Source organism: Ceratotherium simum, chromosome 21, assembly GCF_057802395.1.
Source record: "Ceratotherium simum simum isolate JZ-2026a chromosome 21, ASM5780239v1, whole genome shotgun sequence".
In the NCBI taxonomy this organism is placed as follows: Eukaryota; Metazoa; Chordata; class Mammalia; order Perissodactyla; family Rhinocerotidae; genus Ceratotherium; species Ceratotherium simum.
Window position 1 is genome coordinate 47,075,685 of NC_141920.1, and position 23,658 is coordinate 47,099,342.

Below are 23,658 nucleotides of genomic sequence, written 5' to 3' on the forward strand. Positions count from 1 at the left end.
TCTTTATTCTCTTCTTTGTTTTCCTGTACTGTTTGGCAGTTTTTGTAACAAGTATACAATTTTTTTCAAACTACACCAATAAAGCTATGTCAAAAGAAGAAATCGCATCTGACTCCTTCATTTCACAGACGAGCAAATGAGGCTTGGGGCAGTGCTTACAGACTCATGGCTTGGAGGCCTGTCTGCAGTATGAGCACAGTGTGATGGCTCACCCAGCCGTGGGGATGTAAAGGATGTCACCTACACACTGCAGCTCAGAGTAGACGAGGGACACACCATGCAGCGGAGCCCCTGTGAGGGGTAAAGAAAAAGGAGCATGGTATCTGGATCCATTGGCTGATTTCTGTGTGTGAAAGAACAAGGGTGGAATCATTTCCATGGATCTCAAACACTAAAGAGAATTATGTAACAAACATTCAATAAAATTCATAAAGTGCACCAATCTGAAGTACAAACTCATTGGTTTTTTTTACATAAATATACATTTACGTAACCACCATCTAGACCAGGATAGAGAATATTTTCAGATCCCATAATTTTCCCTCATGCCCCTACCCAAACACTAACAGCACACTCCCTACCCCCTGCCAGGTAATCACTGTTCTGAATGCTCTCATCATCAATTACCTTTGCTTGATCTTAAACTTCATTGTTACAGGTCAATTTCCCCAGAAGCAGAGGCTGAGATGGAGATTCCCACATAGGAAGTTTTTTAGGAAGCACTCTTGGCATCAACACCTGTTAGGGTGTGAAAGAAGCCGGGAGAAGCTGGACTGGGATATGGTCACAAGGCCTCGGATGATCCCACAGGGACCTCAGAAACTGGGATGGCCCTGCAAAGTGGTCCCCCATTGGAGCCAGGGGCCGAACTTTACACCCCTCACTGACCAATTGTTGGATGTGAACTGCCTCCAGAAATGTGCTGTGTCCTCGGGCAAGGTGGCTTTCTTCAGCCAAGGGCAAAGCAGAGAAGGGAGAGACTCAGCTACCAGCTGCCAGCTTTGAACACTCCCAGCCCCTGGGGCACTGAGTGCTTCAGTCCTAAAGGCAGGGAGGACCTGGATGGTGCACCAGAAGGTCCACTACGTTCATGTGAATGGACTCATAGAGTATGTACGCTCTGTGTGTGGCTTCCTTCTCCCAGCATAATACCTAGGAGATTCGTCCATGCCATGGCATGTAACACTCATTCATTCTGTCTTATTGCTGAGTAATATTGAATATGCACAATTTTTTTAACAGCTTTATTGACATATAGTTTACCTACCACACAATTCACCCATTTAAAGTGTAAAATTCAATGGTTTTTAATATACTCATAGGTATGTACAACCATCAATACAGTCAATTTTAGAACCTTTTTACCACCTCAAAAAGAAACCTTGTACCAGGGCCAGCCCAGTGGCTTAGTGGTTAGGTTTGAGGGCTCCACTTTGGCAGCCCAGGGTTTGCAGGTTCAGATCCCAGGCGTGGACCTATGCACAGCTTATCAAGCCATGCTGTGGCGGGCATCCCACATATAAAGTGGAGGAAGATGGCACAGATGTTAGCCCAGGGCCAATCTTCCTCAGCAAAAAGAGGAGGATTGGCAACACATGTTAGAAACCTTGTACCCTTTAACTGTCACTCTCCTATTGTCCCCACACACCCCCACCCCCAGCCCTAAGCAACCACTAATCTAGTTTTCATTTCTATGGTTTTGCCTACTCTGGACATTTCATATAAATGAAATTATATATGTGGTCTTTTGTGACTGGCTTCTTTTACTTAGCCTAAAGTTTTTAAGGTTCATCCATGTTGCAGCATATATCAGTACTTCATTCATTTTTTTTTTTTTTGGCCAAATAATATTCCATTGTATGAACAGACCACATTTCATTTAGCCGTTCATCAATTGATGGACATTTGGGTTGTTTCCACTTTTTGGCTATTATGAATATTGCTGCTGTGAACATTCATGTACAAGTTTTTGTGTGGACGTATGCTTTCATTTCTCTTGGGTGTATACCTAGGAGTGGAATTGCTGGTCATGTGGTAACTCTTATGTTGATTTTTTTTCAGGAACTGCTGGACTGTTTTCCGAAGTGGATCCACATCCTCACCAACACTTGTTCTTGTTTGTCTTTTTGATTCCAGTTATCCTAGGGGGTGTGAAGTGGTTCCTCACTGTGGTTTTGATGTCAAGCATCTTTTCATGTGCTTATTGGCCATTCTTTTTTTTAATTGGATTGTTTGTCTTTTTATGATTGAGTTATATGAGGTTTTTTATATATTCTAGATATAAGCCCCTTATCACATATATAATTTGTAATTATTTTCTCCCATTCTGTGAGGTGTCTTTCACTTTCTTGATAGTGTCCTTTAAGGAACAAAAGTTTTTAATTTTTATAAAGTCTAATTTATCCACTTTTTTCGCTTATTTGTGCTTTGGTGTTATATCTAGGAATCCATTGCAAACTCTGAGGTCATGAAGATTTACCCTTATGTTTTCTTCTAAGAGTTTTATAGTTTTAGCTCTTAGATTTTGGTCTTTGATCCATTTTGAGTTAATTTTTGTATATAGTGTGAGGTAAAGATCTAACTTCCATCTTTTGAATGTGGTTATCCACTTGTCCCTACACCATTTGTTGAAAAGACTACACTTTCCCCATTGAATGATGTTAGCACGCTTGTTGAAAATCAGTTGACCATAAACACATTACTCTATATCTGACTCTCAGTTCTATTCCTTTGATCTATATGTCTCTCCTTAAGCCAGTTCTACACTGTCTTGATTACTGTTGCTTTGTAACAAGTTTTGAAATGGAGAAGTATGAGTCTTAACATCTTTCTTTTAGACATATCCAATCGTTTCTCTTGAATCTATGCCTAGGAATGAAATTGCTAGTAACATGTATGTTTAGTTTTAGTAGAAACTGCACAATAGCTTTTATGAGTTATTTATTTTCAATAACATGTGAATACGAGTTTATACAAATCAGTTTAATGGAAATCAAACAAACACCTATGCTGTATTGCAGCTGTTTTTATGTTGTGATGGTGAGAGGTGACCTGAGTCCCAGAGTTTTTTCCTTGGAGGTGGTGATCTTGGAGCAGAGTCCTCCGGGAACAGAGCCTTGGGTTGCCTTGGGACCTTGCCCCGGGCAGCGCAGAGAGTCTTCCTCAAGAAGACAGGAATCAGAGAAGAGGCCATAGTTGGCAATCCAATTGGTAATGCTCCATTGGCCACAGCTGCCAGACTTGAATCTTTGGGCAAATTAGAAAAGTCATCCCTGTGGGGATATAACTGGTGCCCCCTCTGGATGCATCAATTAGCAAAAAGCTCCCCTTCCTCTGCTGCCCCAGCCCCATGCCTTGGGACAGGGGGGTCTCAGTCTCCACTGGTCCCTTTCTTGAGTGGTGCCCTGTGCTTCACTGCACTCAGGAACCTGCCAGAGACTGTCTTGCTTTGGCTGTGGTGGTTGTAAACGAGGGGAAAGAACCAAATTAAAATGGGAAGGGACCTGGTAAACAACCCCAAGCATCCAGTGGATGCTACAGACAAGGCTGCCTTTCCTGCCCGCTGCTTCTCAGGCCTGCCCTGGGCAGCTTCAGCCAGCGGTAAAGGCTGCCTGACTTAGTTTGAGTTCCCCCTCAAAAAGTTCTCTGCTTGAGTTCCTCAAGCAGAGCTGAGGCATCAGGTGGAAGGATTTGAGTTCAGATGGTTTGTTTGGGGGCTGATCCCAGGAAGCCCTGTGAGGAAGTGATGCAAGTCAGGCAGGAGGGAACCCAATGTGCATTAGTGAGTGTGTTACCACTGTGGGCACCCAGAACTCAATCCAGCGGGACCCTCTGAGAGGCTATGGGGAATTGTCCTGAGGACATTTCCTCAGAAGCCAGGACACTGGAATGTTTTTGTGCTAGTGTCCGCCACTCACTGATTGAGGGTCCCTCCTGGCACTGGTGGCCTGCCCTATGCATGATGACGGAAGCTTAGTGGGTGAGGGAACTGTCTGCAGGCCACCTCAGGGGTAGGCTAAGGGAATATGGGCAGGGTCCTGAAAGCATCTGCTACACTCCAGCAACTGCCGAAACTCAGAATTCAGATTTTCTCCTGCCCTTCATGGGCCTACTGGCTAAACCATTCAGATTATAACAGAGTAGTGAGTGGGACCCTGACTATAATTTATGTGCCCTCCTCCATCACCCTATCTGCTGGAGGAGGGATGGAGAAAGTGGGAAAATTTTGATGCAAAAATGCGAAAGACCACAGCTTGGAGCAGATAAGCTGTGCTTGAATGAATTGCTTGTTCTCAAAGAGAGAAGGACATTTATTTGAATGGTTAATCCTCACGTGTTGCAACATCCAGAGATCACCCCACAAAGACTATTATTTGCCCAGGGTGTTGCAGACTGGGGAAATCTTCATGTGCCTCTTTTCCTTTTAAACAGATTCCATGGCCAGACCAAGACATTTGAAAGCAAATTGTGAGCCCCGTCTGCCAGCTGAGGGCATGCTGAGACAAAGGAAAGATTCTCACTGGCAGAGCTCACCGGCCAGGAGACCCTTAATCCAGTCAGACTGATTTTAACACATTTGTTCCCGTGTTGCATGGACGTTCCTCCATCCTTGAAGATGCTACACCAGAAAGATCTTTTCTGCTTGTCAGCAGCTTATTTACAGTTTTAGATTTAGCTGTAGCTCATGTCATATAAATCTCGGCCAGCTGAGGGGAAATCGCCCCAGGGTTCCATCTCAGTTATAAATAAATAGGTGGTGTAGCCGGAGGGGTCACCAAACGGAGCCCTTGTGATTCTGTAGGGTGGCTTCAACAGGATCTCTTCTAGAAAACAATGAGAACTGAGGGAACAAGAGGGTATACACGCCACAAAGTAATCCTTGAGGTCATGGGTTACTTTGAAAGGAACCATTTAAAAACTTGCTCTCCATAAAACTTCTCCAGTGAGCTCCAGTCGGCTGAGCAAGCTCAGTTTGGCAGAAAATCACGCAACATTGCTGAAATTAACAGTCTCTCGGGCTGTCAGGTAGCAGAACTCTAGGAATGAGCCACTGATGCCAAGTTTGAGAGTGAGGAAAGAAAAATAAGCTGAGCCCAGTTCAGAAAAAGTTGAGCGTATTTTTACAGATGCTCTCAGAAACACACTCAAAAGTCCATTTAAAATTCTAAACAAATACGCTTAGAAATATAGTTAGATTTTCAATAGTTAACCGTTTGCTCACGTCTATGCAATTAATACATATCCTAAAGCGGAGACTTCGTTTATCCAGATTGCAAAGCCTGGGGCTTCAGCTGGTATTGTGATCACCTATTTGGAAATTTCTAGGTTATGAAGGGAAGCCTTCCTGAAGGCAACATTAGTAAAATTAGTCAAATATAAAGAAGAGTACTGCAATTTTCAAGGTCATATAAAGTTTGTTTACTTTAATTGAGAAAAAATTTTAAAGGATGCTTATAAAAGAGACACGGTAAAAGATGAAGTCATCATATATTCTAGATGGTCTTCTATGTTACTGTCCTTGTAATTCATTCATTTATTCATTCATTCAATGAAGTAAAATTTTGCAATTCCTTCATTCATCTGTTCATTCAACAAAGATATGCATGACTTCTCTGCCAGATACTCTGCTGGACACTAATGGTATAACTATGTGGGAGTTGGCTGGGTTCCTGCCCCTTGAGCTTATCATTTTGGACACAGGTGAAAAGTGAGATATTTTATATTGTGCATGGATGCCCACTATAAAAAAAAAAAGTATTAGTTAAAAACTAAAAGAATTTTAATAGTTAAAAACCGGAAGGGTCAAAAGCAAAGATGTTGGGCTGGGTTCTGAAAGAGAAATGAGCAAGGTTGTGTGTTTCCAGGTATTTCCCTTCCCCCATAACAGGTCTCCAGATGAACCAAGGAAATATCTAGCCTCTCTCACCTATACAACAGGGAAGTAATGATACCTAACTCACAGGATTGCTGCAGGGCATACGCATGAAGAGCTTAGCCTGGTGGGACCCATCATAAATAATCGATGTGACCTGCTGTGATATTATTAAATAACTCACATAGCACAGTGCTTGGCACTAGGAAATGGCTTATAAATGTTGATTCACTTCTCTTGCTACACAGACACACACAGATACACACACACACACACACACACACATATCACCTTAAGCCAGAGTCTCCAAAGTGGGATATACACGACAATCCATTGGGTGAAGAAAAAAAATAAGACTTCCATTTGTAAGTTTTTATATAAAAATGGCAAAGTGATTAGGCTTCACTGAAATATATTGTACAGATTGACACTAATGCCTTTCCTGGGTCTGTGTGTCAGTCTTGCATTATTGGTACCTGAAGTACCCCAGGGGCATGTGGGAATCCCACCACTCCAAAGAGCTGAGAGGGGCACACTCGCTTGGTGGCTGTCCAGCTACTGTGATAAAGGGCACTTCTGTGAGCTCCTTAAATGGGTGTACAGATTATATAATTCTAGCTTTAACTAAATTAACTCTCCCAATTTGGGAAAGTGACTTTAAAATATTCTAGCCAAGAAATCACAGATTGAATATAACCCTAATACCACAAGCAGAAAGGAACAAAAAAATGGCAGAGCTGACACTTCCGTTCCCCTTATTCCCCGTTTACCTCATTACAAGGCAAAAACTATAACGATCCAATTAATATGACAAGAATCCAGCCAAAAACTCATAGAAATTACAAAGAAGACTACTGGTAAAAAGGATATATAACCATTATTATTGACAATGAACCTAACTCTACGTGTCTGTTGTGGTTTGAATATGTCAGCTGATGGCAGTGTAAAGCCATGGTGATAACAAAGACGTATATAGTAAGCATCAGTGTGTAAAAGGAAATGTCTACCATTTTTTTCAGCAGTGTTTAAAGTTGTGAGATACTCAATCCAGGATATTATCAAAGTTTCACTCAGTTTAATGAAAAACATTGCAGTTTTTAAATAAATAAAAAAACAAAAAGTGACTTACCGTTAGGTAAATCACTTTCTTTAATGCCACAGTAAAAATGGCTGCAATAACACAGAGAGAACAATATGGCAGCAAGTTCAAGTGCCTTCCTTTCTTAGCAACACTGTTGCAACTGCATAGCAAACAATGCTGAAGATTTAAAGATATACACATTAGAACAAATTATGCCTTATTTGAAAGTTGCTAGGAGAGTATATCTTAAAACTTCTCATTACAAGAAAAGAAAATTCTGTAACTATGTATGGTGATGGATGTTAACTAGACTTATTGTGGTGATTGTTTCCCAATATACACAAATTTCAAATTATGTTGCACCTGAAACTAATATAATGTTGTACGTTAATTATACCTCAATTTAAAAAAAAGAACAAATTATATCTTACAGAGATTTACCATGGAGTTGAATGAAAGTACAGATATCTCCTGCATGTCTCACTTTGGAGTGTTTGCTAGATTCAATTTAAATAATGAAGGGCCATTTTTTATGAGCCACTAAACCATTACATTCTCAATAGTAAATGACTAAAAAAGGTATTGGGGGAGGAAGTCAGTAAGTGTAATTACCAAGGGAATGGCTGAATTACTGATCTTTTTGAAGAAAGAAAGAATTATGATAAAGTTTACAAAGAAAGCACAGCACATAAAATGCATTTAGTACATCATTCTAGTAACCTAGAGCAGCAAGCTGTCAAACCAGAAAAAAAAAAACAGAGTATGACGGATGTCATTTATGGGGTTAAATTATAAAAACAAGACTTTAAAAATATAGTTGGATCTTTACCACATTTGTAATGTGCATGGAAACAACCATAAAAATCCTTTAAACCACACAGAGCGACAATGTACCTAAAAGAATAGGGAAACCAAAAGGGCTCCCGGTTTCTGGACTTTTCTATAATGACAAGAAGCTGTCACTAGTATACGACCTTACACATATTTTCCAAATAAATAAACACATGATCTGTTCCTTTAAGGTAAAAAAGAGGGGAAGTTCCCTTCACTTAACAAGAAGCGTAAAAGTCACTGCTTTTAAAAAGAAACACGTGATCTGATGAAGCTTTTTGAAGAGTGTGAATTTGGAAATGTTTTCATCATCACATAAATATGTTTATTCTCCAAAACTCTCATATTCATACCCTCACAAACAGAATTTTTAACTTGTCTAAAAATCTTCTAAGCACAGACCTTGTCTTTGCTCCGAACAAGTTTTCAAAAATACAAAAATGCAACATTTTCCAACTATTTTGCAAGATTGATATTGGGGAAGATAAAAAGTTTACCAGCCAATTCCAATAAAAATTTTTGAAAATTGAAGGATGAGATTAAAAATATGTTTTACAACTTAGACCAGCCATTGATGTGCTTCTTCCATTTGGATATATAAAACTTTGTGAGGTATCTTTTTTGAGACGTTAAGGGCAAGAATTGAAATAAATTAAACTTAGAATCTGACTTTCAAATTTACCATATCAAAAATCAATTATTCCTTAATGTCATCAAATAACCATTTGATGTTCAAACTTCCAATTATTTCATAAATGTCATAATATTTTAGTTTGTTTCTTTAAATTGTGATAATTAATAACAGACACCTCAATAAATTGGAGTCAGGAGGCCAAAATGGGGAGCTCTCACACCCTACATGGATAACAGAGCCCAAGAGGAGGAAGAAAAACTTCCTCTTCTTGATGGGCAAGAAGCTCAGCCAATGAGAGACTCTCACAACTCAACCAATAAAAGGCCACTATGCCTCGAGTTCTTCGTTTACAATAGCCCTCCCAACTTCCTCTTCCCCTCCAGAAAAGAGTTTCTCTTCCCTTTGCTGCAGGGGGACTTGCACATGACTTTGCCATTGTTGTAGACCCTGAATTGCAATTCTTTGCTGATCTTGAATAAACCCATTTTTGCTGGAGAAATAACTGGCTGTCTATTTGTCTAAGGTCAACATTTTGGTGGCCCATACTGGGACCCAGAGAAGACTCCCAACTACTCCAAGGCTGGTGAGCAAACAGGTGTGGCACTCTCCATAGAGCTTATTGAGATCACTGCGTTTCTTGCTGACCCTGGAGTTTGAGAGGCTTTCTCCCGGATCCAAGCTTCCACCTCTTTGCATTTTGAGCTCTCCAGGCTTTATTCAGTATCTATTTTAAGGCCTTTTCTGGTTAAGGCCTTGTTTGTCTGCAAGTACTCAGGTGGCACTTCGTCCTGACTCTCTGAGTCAGGCTGATACTTGGAACTGCACTAGCCATCAGTCTGATTCTTTTTGGAACTGGACTGTTTCTACTGAGACTGCGCTAGCCTTCAGTCCGACTTTCAAACTGTTTCATCGGAACTGAGCTGGTCCAGCTCAGCCTGAATCCCTTGGGAGCAGACTGTTCTATTGGAACTGCATTGATTCAACCTTCATTCCACCTTAATGAAATTGGACTATTCCTTAGAACTGGCTGGAATTAAGCCTGTAGGCTGTTTGAGCTGTTTAGTCTTTTGGGGAATTATTTCTTTGCTCTAAAGATAAAACCTCTAAGAAATGGGATCTCAGTTATCTAAATACTTTGAGGGCACCCCCCACCCCCCACAGGAACCCTGGTCGATTTTACTTTTAAAAGCCACAGTCGTTCCTCCTGTGCATTTCTAACTAAATGGACTTGTTTAACCACAAGTAATTTAAAATACAATAGCCACTGTGAGGAACTTTTGAACTCCCCAGACTTACTTCTCTTAGAGTCAAATTGGACAACCATAGCTCTGTAGTTTCCAAAACCAAATGGAACACCTATTTTGATTGGTATTTTGAGGCTTCCAAATATTATCAGGAGTCTAAAATTACCTCTTTGAACAGCAACTAGAAGGATGTGCAACTATGACATACAACTATCTACTGGGGCTTTGGGGGGGAAAAAAAAAGGAGGAGGATTGGTGACAGATGTCAGCTCAGAGCTGGTCTTCCTCAGCAAAAAGAGGAGGATTGGCATGGATGTTAGCTCAGGGCTGATCTTCCTCACAAAAATAAAGAAATAAAGAAACAAAACTGTTTAAAAAAATAAAATAAAATAAAATAAAATAAAATTACCTCTTTGAAAAAAAAAATTAAGATTAACTGAGGCAACCAAATAATTAAGAAAGGGAAAATGGCTTTCAGAGCCTCATGTTTCTCTTCTTCAGTTTCTTTGTCTCAGGCTCTGCCTCTGGCGCCATCATGTTCCTCTTGCCCAGCTCCTCGGCTCCTCGTGCTCAGGCCTCACCTCTGGTGCCATCTTCCTCCTTCCCTTCTATACTGCCTACACCTCCTCAATACCCTCAGTTCCCCCATGCTAACTCTCTTACCAAACTTCCCCTTTTCCCTGAATCTCTCCCCACTCCCTCTTTCTCTGAACCTATCAGAAACTGTCCCTTTAAAATTAAGCCTTCTCAGGATCCAAAGGCTAAACCCTTAATGGCTTATATTCTCTGGACTAAAGCTGAACTGTGAACCACAGTCAAAGATTTTCCCAAAGTAACTGAAGATCCTCACAGATTTGATGAGGAATTTAATATAGTCATTCAAACTTATCAACCTGGTTTCTGCAACTTATATCAGCTAGTTCATATGCTTATCAGTGAAGGCCGGTCCCAGCTAGTTTTATTGAGTGAAAACTGCTAGCTGGGAAAATCCTGTAAGGTCTCTAGAATTACAACCAGGAGACCAATCTGCTGACCTATTGTATGATCAGGTTCAACAATTTCTGGACGACTTCATCAGGCAATTCCTAGGGCTGTCCCAAAGCCTGTTGATTGGAATGAAATTCAGCCTTATGTACAAAAACCTGGTGAACCTGTTCGTGACTATTATGATCAACTTCAGATTGTTTTTAAAGAAAATTCTGGTCTTCCTTTAGATGTTGATTCCACCAAGGTAGCTTTTAACTCTATGTTTATTAATAGGCTGAACCAAGACTTTTCCTTTCTAGTGAAAAGGACCAGATTGGAATGGGAGACTGTGTCCACTCCAGACTTAGTTAATCTGGCAAACCAACTCTCTCACACTCTAGATGAGTCACCTAAAAGACAGACTGCTAAAACTCTTCATCTTCAACTCCAGCAAATGAAGGCCCCTAAAAGAAACCAAAACCTCCTAGTTTCTGTTATTATTGCAAAGATCCAGGACACTGGAAAAGAGATTGTTACAAATTTAAGTGCTTCAGGTGCCTTCAGCCCTCTAACTAGCCTTTCCAATGTCCTCCAAATTCTCAGTGTTGGGGCTCTGAGGAACTACAGGGGCTCTTCCCAATCCTCCCTCTTAATCAGCCTGGAGAAACATGTCTCCAACTTGGAGATGAATCTGTTTCTGTCCTAAATAACACTGGAGCCACCCTCTTGGTGCTCAACCCCACTACTACAAAGCAGCCCCTGCCTCCCGGTACAAAAACAGTTCAAATAGAGGGGGTTTCTAATAAACCTCAAAAGGTTCCTGTCTCTGAACCTATTCCCTTTGTGGAGGCCCTTTGAGAGACAACAACCTTTTCTCCTAAGTCCCTCCACCCCTATTCATTTATTAGGCCGAGGCTTCTTGGAAAAGTTTCATGCCAGATTTTCTTTCTCCCCAAAGGGGGAAATAACTCTAGAATTTGACAGTAGCCATCAAAATTGCCAAATAGGTGAATTAAATGGCCCTTTGACATCTTTTATTTGCTCCATCTCTGATGATACTAGAGCTGATTCTGGAAACACTGATCATTTGTCCCTGTTAAATCAGCTACCTCCCTCCTTATGGGCAAAATCTCCAACCAATATTGATAAAATTCACAGTGCATCTTCCATCAAGATTCAAATAGGTTCTTCAAAACCTCTGCCCAGAATTAATCAATACCATATAAGTAATGAAGGCCTTCCGGGTGTGAAGCCCATAATAGAAGATTACAAGGCTCAAGGCCTCATTACCCCTTGTACTAGTCCCAGTAATACTCCTCTTTTACCTATGAGAAAACCCAATGACTGAGGGTGGATATTTGTTCACAGCCTTTGAGCAATCAACAACACTGCTATCCCTCAACACCCTGTTGTTCCTAACCCTCATCCACTGCTAACATTTATTCCCAATGGAAGCAAATTCTTTGCAGTAATTGATTTACGTGGTGCATTCTTTCGCATTCCAGTTGATGAAGCTAGTCAATACTTTTTGCCTTCACTTGGGAAGGAAAACAATTCACCTGGTTTTCACTTGGTTTTACTGAGAGCATGTCTGATTTCTCACAAATCTTCAAGGCTGATCTGGATGATATAAAGAGGTTCTACTTTGTTGCAATATGTGTACAATTTGCTTCTTTGATCTCCTTCCCAAGTCTCCTTACAGGAAGACAGCATCCACTTGCTAAATATTTAGACTTAAAGGGACATAAGGTCACCAAAGAGAGATTGTAGTTTGCCAAACCTTGGTTCAATATTTAGGGCATCTGATATCAGAACAAGGGCTACACTCAGATCCAGATAGGCTTCATGGTGTCTTAAGTTTCCCAAAACCCAAAACTAAGCACCAACTGCGAGGTTTTCTTGGGATAGTTGGTTATTGCTGAAATTGAATTTGAAATTTCTCTCGTATGGCCAAAACTTTGTATGTTTTACTAAACAATGAAAAACTCAACCCAATTTTATGGGAAGAACCTGATGACACAGCATTTAAAGCCTTAAAGGAGAGTTTGATGAACCCACCTTCCCTTGGATATCCCAATTACCAGATTCCCTTTTTCCTTTTTGTATATGAAAAGAAAGGGAATGCCCTTGGGGTACTCACACTAAAACACAGGGACCACCTTTGACCCAAAGGGCATTATAGCCAGCAACTGTCCCTGTGGCATGGGGATACCCCCCTTGCCTTAAAGACCTTACTGCTATTGCTCTTTTAGTTAAAGCCACCAAGAATCATTATGGGATTCTCTTTAACCATTTTTGTACCTCATGCAGTAGAAACCCTCCTGAATTCTCATCACACTCAACATTTTTCAGTCAACCACATCACCTCCTATGAAACCTTTTGTTAACTGCTCCTCACATAACTCTTTTACATTGTAATCGCCTACTCTACTGCTCTTCTCTTCTCCATTACTGACAAAGTCCCTCATGACTGCTTAACACTGACAAATCACCTCCTAACTTCTAGTGATGATCTGCAGGAAACTCCTTTGGGTAACGCCAACTTCTCATGGTTCATAGATGGTTCTTATTTAAAGAGTGACAATGGCAAATACTGTGCTGGGTATGCTATTGCAACTCCTTTTGATATCATTGAGGCAGCACGTTTGCCTATGGCTACTTCAGCCCAACAGGCTGAATTATATGCTCTTACACAGGCTTGTACTTTAGCCAAAGGTAAAACTGCCAATATTTGTACTGGTAGTAGGTCAATATAAATGAGTAGCTCATGATTTTGTAATGTTCTGGAAGCAATATGGCTTCCTTACTTCCAGAGGAAATAAAATTAAAAATGGCCCCTATGTTCTGGAATTATTACATGCTATACTTTTACCTGCCACTGTAGCTATTATTAAGATCTTGGGGCATTCTAAACTTGACTCTCTGGAAGCTAAGGATAATCACCTTGCTCATATTTCCAAAAGGAATGCAGCCCTTAAAGGAACCAACAACCAAACCTCTGTCATTGTCCAAAGGCATATTTCCCCAAATAATAACTTAGAAAAACTGGCTAGATAAGCCCAACAATTGGCCTCAGAAAAGGAAAAACAAGAGTGGAAATTCAACAATTGGTTTGAAACTGAGAACAAAGAAGTTAAAATCTTCCCTAGAGAAAAACTTTGAGATAAGCTTTGTTAACTGCAGCTGTGCATATTCAGCATAATCAACTGTTGTTTAAAACTAACCAGGTCTTTCTGTCCCTCTTTAGTACATGAGTGAGCTGTCTTTCCCAGGAATTCAAGGTCTAGATGTCCAGATTCAGGCTTACAAGGCCAAACACAGGCTGAAGATGAAAACTAACTGGAGAAGCCCAGACAGTCAAGGGAAAAGAAATTCAGTCTTCAAGGCCAAACACAGGCTTCTGGGAAGGTGCCAACCAGCAAGGCCACATACTCCCCCTCCCCTACCTAAAACCCTAGGAAAAAAGACCCTAACTTTTTCCCTTTGAGGAGGTAGATCTGAGTTTTAACTCCCATCTCCTCATCTGGCTGCCTTTCAATAATAAACCTCTTTCCTTGCTGCAAGCCTGGTGTTCCAGTTATTGGCCCTCCTGTGTGGTGGGTAAATGAACCTGTGTTTATGTTTGGTAACAGGTTTGATAAAAAGAGAAGGCTCTTGTTTGGACCAAATAATAACCCAGTCCTACCAGAAACTCTAAAATTCCCACTTTTAACCATTGTACGTGCATTAAACCATTGGTCTACTGACAAAATGATAGCATTCATGATTCAATATTGGTGGGAAAATAATGAGGCCAGAAACAGCGCCTATCTCACTTGTCCCATTTGTTCAAAATACAATCCAAGGAAGCCTGTTCATACCGCTCCCAGACATTTTAAACTACCTAATGGGCCATTCAAGTTTTGGCAAATTAATTTCATACAACTTCCCCCATCTCATGGATATAAATATGTTTAATCATGGTTTGTATGTATTCTCACTAGACTGAAGCCTTCCCTTGCAGACGGGCTACTGCCTCTTCTGTGGTTAAAGTCCTTTTGGAAAAGATTATCCCTACCTGGGGACTCCTCTCAAACTTCATAGTGATCAAGGAACCCATTTTACTGGTCAGGTACTTTGACAAGTCTGCACTGTTTGGCTGGTTTTACACTTTCACTGTGCTTACCACCCTCAACGCTCTGGTTCCGTCAAATGCACTAACAGCATTATTTAGACTCAATTGGCAAAATTTGTAGACCCTCCAAATACCTTGACCAAAAGCATTGCTATTGGTCCTTCTAAATCTGAGGTCCACCTCCTTTAGAACTCATAAACTCTCACCATTTGAGATAGTCAGAGGATGCCCAATGCACTTGGCTTCTGCCTCTTTTGACCCACAGCTGATAAAAAGAGATATACTCCAATATTGCAAAGGCCTAATTGCTTCTATTAAAAATAATCATGTTTTGGTAGGGCAATCTTTCACAGTGTGCTCCAGAGAGACAAAGACCTTAAGCAACCTGGAGATTTTGTCTACTGGAAAAAACACCTCCAGAGGGACTCCCATTGACCTCGCTGGAAAAGCCCCTATCAGGTACTATTAACTAACACTTGCACCACCAAACTCTAGGGAATAGACTCTTGGGTTCATGTGACACACCTAAAAAAACCACCAAACCCTGACTGGACCTGCACACCATCTGGTGACCTGAAAATAAAGATTTCCCAGAATTGAAGCAGGTGACATCTGATGAGACAGCTTTCTCAAGATGTCCAGACCAGGCCTGTTGGAAGTTTGTCTGCCAAATCTTTGATGATGACATATCGCTTCAGATGATCTCCAATGCCTGTGATCTTGATAACTTATAGAATTTAGAAAAGAAAAGCGCCTGAGAGTGCTCCCTCCTACCCCTCCTTATTACTTGAATGTGACCTCAATAGGTTTCCAATCTGTGCACTTTCCCTCCAACTTGGGACATGACACTGAGGAAAGGTCCTTCCTGGCATCGAGGGACAAAAGATTGATAAAACCAGAAAAAACCTGACTCTTGATCAGCAATGCTTTCAGAGAAAGATCACGATCAAAAGTGGAAAATGTGAAAATTAATAAACAGAAACCTCATTAAATTGGAGTTGGGAGGCCAAATGGGGGAGCTCTCACACCCTATGTGAATATCAGAGCCCAACAAGAAGAAATAAGACTTCCTCTTGTTAACCAGCAAGAAGCTCGGCCAACGAGAGACTGTCACAATTCAGTCAATAAAAAGCCCTACACCTCAAACTCTTTGTTTACAACAGCCCTCTCAACTTCCTCTCTCCCTCTATACGAGTTTCTCTTCCATTTGCTTCAAGGGGACTTGCACTGTGGCTCACTATGGTTGCAGACTGCGAATTGCAATTCTTTGCTGATCTCAAATAAATCCATTTTTGCTGGAGAAATAACTGGCTATCTATTTGTTTAAGGTCAACAAAATAGAAAAACAAGTAATGCCCACACATTGCACTTGATTGTTCTGTCTTTTAGGTGTATTTTATTCTGTGGGTCCTCCACTCCCGTCTTTTCTTTCCTTGCAATTTATTTGTCGAAGAAAGTAGGTTTATTGGCCCATATGAATTCACACAGTCTGGATTTTGCTGAGTCCATCTCCATGGTGTAGATTTTCATGTTCATCAGTCCTCTGTATTTCCTGAAAAAAAAGTCATTGGATATATATATACAAGTTGACCAAACTCTGGCTTTTTTTTCTTTTTGGAAAACTGCTTTATTGTGGAGTTGTGTATTTCCATCAGGAAGCACATAATGCCTGGTTCTTACTCTTTTTGTGATAACAGGCTGTGATATTGTGATTTATAGTAAGAAATGTATATTTGGTCTTTGTCCCTGTTTGACACAGAACTCCCAAATCCCTTGGAATTTCCTAAGTGATGATAGCTATAAAAAGTGTCTTTTGTAATGTGGATGATGTGAATTTTGGGCTACATCTGAGGATGGGAGCTGGTTGCCAGTGAAGCCAACCATGCGATTAGAGGGTTGAAACTTTCAGTCCCACCCCCTGACTTCTGGGGAGGGGAGAGGAGCTTGAGATTAAGTTCAATCACCAATGGTCAATGACTGAATCAATCATGCCTACATAATGAAGCCTCCATAAAAACTTCAAAAGGACAGGGTTTGGAGAACTTCTGGGTTAGTGAACCCGTGGAGATTTGGGAAGACTGGTGCTCCTGGAGAGGGCATGAAAGCTCCACGCCCCTTCCCACATACCTTGCCCTATGCATCTCTTCATCTGGCTGTTGGTTAGTATCCTTTAATGTCCTTTGTAATTTACCGGTTAGTGAGTGAATGTGTTTTCCGAGTTTGTGAGCCACTCTAGCAAGTTAACTGATCCCAAGAAGGGGGTCATGGGAACCTCTAATTTATAGCCAGTTGGTCAGAAGTATGGGTAACAATCTGGACTTGCGATTGGCATCTTGAGTTGGAGGGGGTCATTGGAACATCCAATTTGTAGCTGGTTAGTTGGAAGAACAGGTAACAACCTGGGCTTGTTATTGGCATCTGAAGTGGAGGGCGGTCTTGTGGGACTGAGCCCCTTATCTGTGGCCTCTGATGCTATCTCCTGGTAGATAATGTCGGAATTGAGTGGAAACCCAACTGGTGTCCAAGTATTTCTTGGTAGTGTGGGGGGAACCCCCCTCCACACATTGGAATTGTGTCCAGAACATAAATATAGGCATTGACAGATCTCTTTTAAAAAGTATTTTATTATGAAATGTATAATATAAACACAAAGTTTAAAACATACAATTTAAAGAATGAATTAAACATCCATGTACCTATCACCCAGGTTAAAAAAGAAAAATAATTATGCACAACTTCCATCTCTTATTATTCTCCTTCCATTCTGTCTTCCCAGAGATAAACAACAGAACTTCTATAATAATCATTTTTTGTTTTTATCTTTTATTGAAATGCATCTAACGCCTATGTATGTATTCCTAAACAATACATTACCACTTTTTTGACTACATAAGAAATACAAGTTTCTCTCTGTAAAGAAAGGACAGTATTACCGCTATGAGATGATGGCTTCTAGAGAAAATAAGCTGAAGAGTCTCTGGGATATGGTTTGTCATCAACCATCTCACTGGTTTACAAGAACCCCTTTTGAAGAAATCAGAGGGCAAGGTTTTGAGTGGAAACCTGGCAGACTTAGAGCTCAGTACAGTCAGGGCATCTGGAATGACTTCAATGTGACGAGCACTGGAGGCCTTGCCAGAATATGATTAGTGAGCATGGGTCACTCTGCATTTTCTGTTTCTAGACTCACCATGCCGTACCTCAATCTTTCAGGTGTCGGTTCAAGCAGACCACTTCTGTAAGTTGAAATGAGTGCCCTCAGCTAATCCAGGCTGCAGAGCATGGACCAAAGAGCAGCAGCTTCTTCAGAACAGGGTCAATATGAACAAAGGGCATATAAGAATCTGGGCCGGGCCCACGTAGATGGTCTGTCTTCACATTAAAAAAAATACATACAATGGTAGTGAAAATCTTGTTGATGTTGCTGTTACCAAGTTGAATCTTGAGTCATTCTGATCTATCTATACTAGTTGCTCTCTGTGTTTGGTGCTTAGCTCTTATCCTGGGATCTTATTTCTCCATCATTCTGGAGACTTCCTTCACCTCTCTTATGATGGGCTCCTTTGTTTTCAGTATCCCATGTCTTCCTCTTTCTTGGTTTAATTCCTAATTTTGATGGAGCACATCTTCCAGTAGCTTTTTGAGAAAGATTATATGGAAGATAAATTTCCTTTATTGAATGTGTCTTTATTCTACCTTTATAACTACTTGATAGTTTCACTGTCATAGAGTTCTAGGTTGGAAATCACTTTCCTTTAAGATTTCAAAAGCATTACTCCGTTGTCATTTTGTTTCTGATGTTTGCTTCTGAAGCCATTTTGATTCCCAATCATTTGTATGAAACCTTTTCTTAATTCTCTAGGAGCTTCTCTTTGTCCCTTGTGTTTCACTGTGATGAAATACCATTGGGCTTGTAATTGGTGAGAACATTCAACCTGGTAACTCCTTCTTCTGTTCTGAAACTTTTTTCTTAAATTATTTTGACCACATTTTTCATTCTGTTTCTAGAATTGCATTATTTGGATGTTGAATCTGAACTGGTCCTCTAATTCTCCTTTTCTATTTTCCATTTCTTTGCTCTAGTTTCTAGGCCATTTCCTCGACTTTATTTTCAAAACCTCCTATGAAGGAATTTACTTTTGCTATCATATTTTTAATGTTCAAAATTTTCCAAATATTCTTTTATTAAGAAAACTTATTAGAGGGGCCGGCCCGGTGGCGCAAGCGGTTAAGTGCGCGCGCTCCGCTGCGGCGGCCCGGGGTTCGCTGGTTCGGATCCCGGGCGCGCACCGACGCACTGCTTGGCAAGCCATGCTGTGGCGGCGTCCCATATAAAGTGGAGGAAGATGGGCACAGATGTTAGCCCAGGGCCGTCTTCCTCAGCAAAAAAAGAGGAGGATTGGCGGATGTTAGCACAGGGCTGATCTCCTCACAAAAAAAAAAAAAAAAAAAGAAAGAAAACTTATTAGAGAAAGAACATCATATAGAAAAATGCAGAAGTCATCTGTATAGTTCAATGAATTTTTAAAAATTAAATACACTTGCCTAACTACGACCCAAGTGAAAAAATATTACGTTATCAAAACCAGAAAATTTTCCTCATATCTCCCCCCATAGTTATCCCCCCACAAAAGTAATCACTATTGTGCCCTTTATCACTATAGAGTAGTTTTGCCTGGTTTTGAACTTAATATAAATGGAATCATACAGTATACATTCTTTATGTCTGGCTTCTTTTGTTCAACATTTGTTGGTGAGATGCATGTAGAAATAGTTTCATAGTTCCTCCATTTTTATTGCTGTATAGTATTCCTATATATTCATTCTATTCTTGGTAGACTTTTGGGTTATTTCCAGTTTAGAATCTTTAAATAATGCTGCTAGAAACATTCTTATACAAGCCTCTTGAGCACATGGGCACACATTTCTGTTGGATATATAGGAATGGAACTCTTGGGTCATAGGGAGTATGTATATGCTCTGCTATAGTAGATATTAACCCAGGTTTCCAAAGTGGCTGTACCAATTTACACTCCCACAATCAGTATATGAGAGTTTCAGTTGCGTCACATCATCATCAATCCTCAGTATTGTCTTTTTTTTCTTTTATTGTAGGCATTCTGGTAAATATGTAGTGCTAACTCATTGAGGCTTTAATTTGCCTTTGCCTGCTGCCTGATGAAGCTGAGCAGTTCTTCACATCTTTAAAAGCTTTTTACCCATTTTTCAAATTGTGTGATCTATCTTTTTCTAACTGATTTGTAGGAATATTTTACATATTCAATGTATTGATCTTTTGTCATATATATACATATTACAAATATCTTCTCCTACTCCATGGCTTGACATTTTATTCTTTTATGTTTAGTGACTATTGAGTCCACTTAAGAAATGTTAGCCTTCTAAGGTCATGAAGATATGCCCCTATGCTACTTCTATATTTGTTTTAGCTTTCATATTTAGATGTACAATCCACTTGAAATTGGTTTTTGTGTATGGTGTAGGTAAGAGTCAAAGATCCTTTTTCCTTGTGGCTAGTCAAATAAATTGGAATTATTTATTGGAGAGACCATCCTTTCCCTACTGTACCCTAGTGGCAATTTTGCAATAAAATCAAGAGACTAAATTTGTGTGGGTCTGCTTCTGGACTATTGATTCCATTGGTCTATTTGTCTACGTTGCATTTGTTCCATAACTTATTATAAAGCACTAGTAATTAAATAAATCCATCAACTTTGTTCTTCTTCACGATTGCCTTAGCTATTCTTGACCCTTTTCATTTCCATATGAATTTTATAATCAACTTATAAATTTCCACCAAAAAAAAAAATCTGCTGATTTTTGCTGCGATTGCAGTGAATCTACAGATCAATTTAGAAACAATTAGCATCCTTATAATGTTGTCTTCCAATTCATTCATATCTCTCAGTAATTTTGTGTAGTTCTCTGTGTAGATCTCTTGCACAAAAAAATTTATTCCCAAATACTTCATTTTTTATGCTATTGATAGTATTGTTTTTTGAAGTTTCATATTCTAATTGTTGCTAATATATTGAAACTAAACTGATTCAGGTATATTTTTATTGCATTCAGCAGCCTTGCTAAGCCCATGTATTACTCCTAATTATTTATCTGTAGATTGTTTTAATTTTTCTATGTACCAAAACATATCATTTTATTTCTTCCTTTTTTTTCTTTCTTCCTCTCTTCCTTTCCAACCTTCTTTCCTTTTCTTCTCAATTTGCACTGGCTAGAACCACCAGTATAATGTTGAATAGATGTGGTGATAGCAGGCATCCTTCTTTCCTTCCCAATCACAGAGGGAAAACTTTTAATTAATAATAATGATCAATAATTTAACAATGTGATATTTTTGTAGGGCTTTACAGACTCATTTTGTCAGATTAGGAAAGTTCTCTTGTATTCCTAGTATGCTATGAGTTTTTAAATTACGAATTTAACTCAATGCTACATTTTTTTTGCTGTGAGATAATAATTTGATATTTTTCTGTTAACAAGAGTGACATCAATTGATTTCCAAATATCAAATTAAGCTTGAATTCCTGGAATCAACCCAATTTAATCATGATTACCTTTTTGATATATATTGCTGAGTTAGATTTGCTAATAATTTGAGATTTTTCATCAATACCCATGAGAGATATTGTCCTGTTATTTTCCCTTCTTATACTGTCCTTGTGAAGTTTTGTATAGGGGTTATTCTGGCTTCATGAAACAAGCTTGAGTGTTTTCTCCTTTTATTTTCTCTGAAAGTCTACGTAAGTTCAGTATATATCACCCTTAAATGTTTGGAAGATTTTAACAGTAAAGCCATCTCTCTTGGAGTTTTATTTATTGGATGGTTTTTAAGTTATGAATTCAATTTCTTTAATAGATATAGGAGGACTATTCAGATTTTCTATTTTTTCATGTGTCCATTTGGGTAAGTTGTGTTTTCCAAGGAATATATACAATTCATCTAAATTTCAAGCTTATTGGCATAAGTTGTTCATATATCCTTTTATGATCTTTCTAATGTATAAAAGACTTGTAATGATGCCCTCTTTTTCATTGTTGATAAATGGAAATTTGTGACTTTTTTCTTCTTGAGAAGTCTTGCTGAAGGTTTAACAATTTTATTAATTTTTTTCATAGAGCTAACATTTTACTGTATTGGTTTTATCTATTATATGCCTATTTTCTACATAACTACTTTCTGATATTATCTTTCTTATTTCCTTCCTTTAGGTTTAATTTAATATTTTTTTCTGACTTCATGAGAGAGATATTTAGATCACAAATGGTCTTCTTTTATAATATATACATCTAGAGCTAGAAATTTCCCTCTAAAAACAGCTTTAGCTGCCTCCCACAAATTTTATATGTCATATATTCGCTGTAAGTCAGTTCATAATATTTTCCAATGTTCATTGTGATTTCTTCTTTAATCCAGGGATTATTTAGAAGAATATTGCTTAATTTACATTAGAGATTTTCCTAATTATCTTTTGTTATTGATTTCCACCTTAATTCCACTGAAGTCAGAGAACATGCTCCCTATGTTTTTAATATTTTGAAGTAAAACTTGATTTATGACCTAGAATTTGGTCATTTTTGGTGAATATTCCATATGAATACGTCTAAAAAATTATTCAATTTCCAGTTGCTGTTTGATATATTCTATATATGTTATTTAGGTCAAGTTGGTTAATCATGTTGTCCAAATCTATAATTTTACTGATTTTTCCGCCTGTTTGTTCTATCAGTTACTGAGAGAAGTCTTCTAAAATTTATAAAGATGAATATGATTTCATATATTTTTTCTTTTCATTCTGTTGCTTATATATTTTAAAGCTGTGTTATTAACTGCATACAAATTTAGTATTGTCATATCTTCCTGCTGGATTGAACATTTTATCGTTATGAAATGTTCCCCTTTATCTCATAATTTCTCATTCTTAAAGTCTATTTTGTCTGACATTAATGTAGCTATACCAGGTCTCTTTTTGTTAGTGTTTGCATGGTGTATTTTCCCAGAGTTTTATTTTCAACAATTCTGTGTCCTATTAATAAAACTGTGTCACATTTAAGTAGCATATCATTGAATTTTTAATGCAATATGACAGTCTTGATTTTTAATTAAGACATTAGCCTGTTTGTATTTAACATATACACTAATATATATGGGTTTAAATCTACCGTCTTACTATTTGTTTTCTATTTGTCCTATCAATTCTTTGTGCTTTTTCTCTTCTTTCTTGCCCTTTTTGGGATTAATCAAATATCTTTATTATTCCGTTTTTGCTCTCTGTTAGTAAGTTATACATTTTTTTATCATTCTTTTAGTGTATGCCCTAGAGATTACAACTTGAACCTTGATTTATTAGATCTACTATAAATTAGCGCTGTTACCATTTCTTAGGCAGTTCAAAGATTTTAGAACACTTTACATCCATTTATTCTCTCTGATTTTTGTGCTACTATTAACTTTTATTTTTAATTAAGTATTTGAACACTATAAGAATATTTTAGTTGTTCAATACAATCAATATTCATTTAAATCAGAGTTTCTCAATCTTGGCACTCAAATTTGGTATTTTGGGTTGGTAATTCTTTGTTGTGGGGGGCTGGCCAATGCATTATAAGATGCTTAGCAACATCCTTGGTCTGTACCTACTACATGCCAGTAGCACTCCTCTCTGTTGTGAAAACCAATAATGTTTCCACACAGCGCTAAATGTCCCCCAGAAGACAAAATTGCCTTCAGCTAAGAAGCACCAATTTGCATTTCACATATATTTACCATTTCCAGTGCTCTTAATTTCTTGCTGTGTTTCTGTGCTTTTCTTTGGGATAATTTTTCTCTGCCTTCATTTTTTTTTTCAATATGATTCATCTGACAACAAATTATCTCCG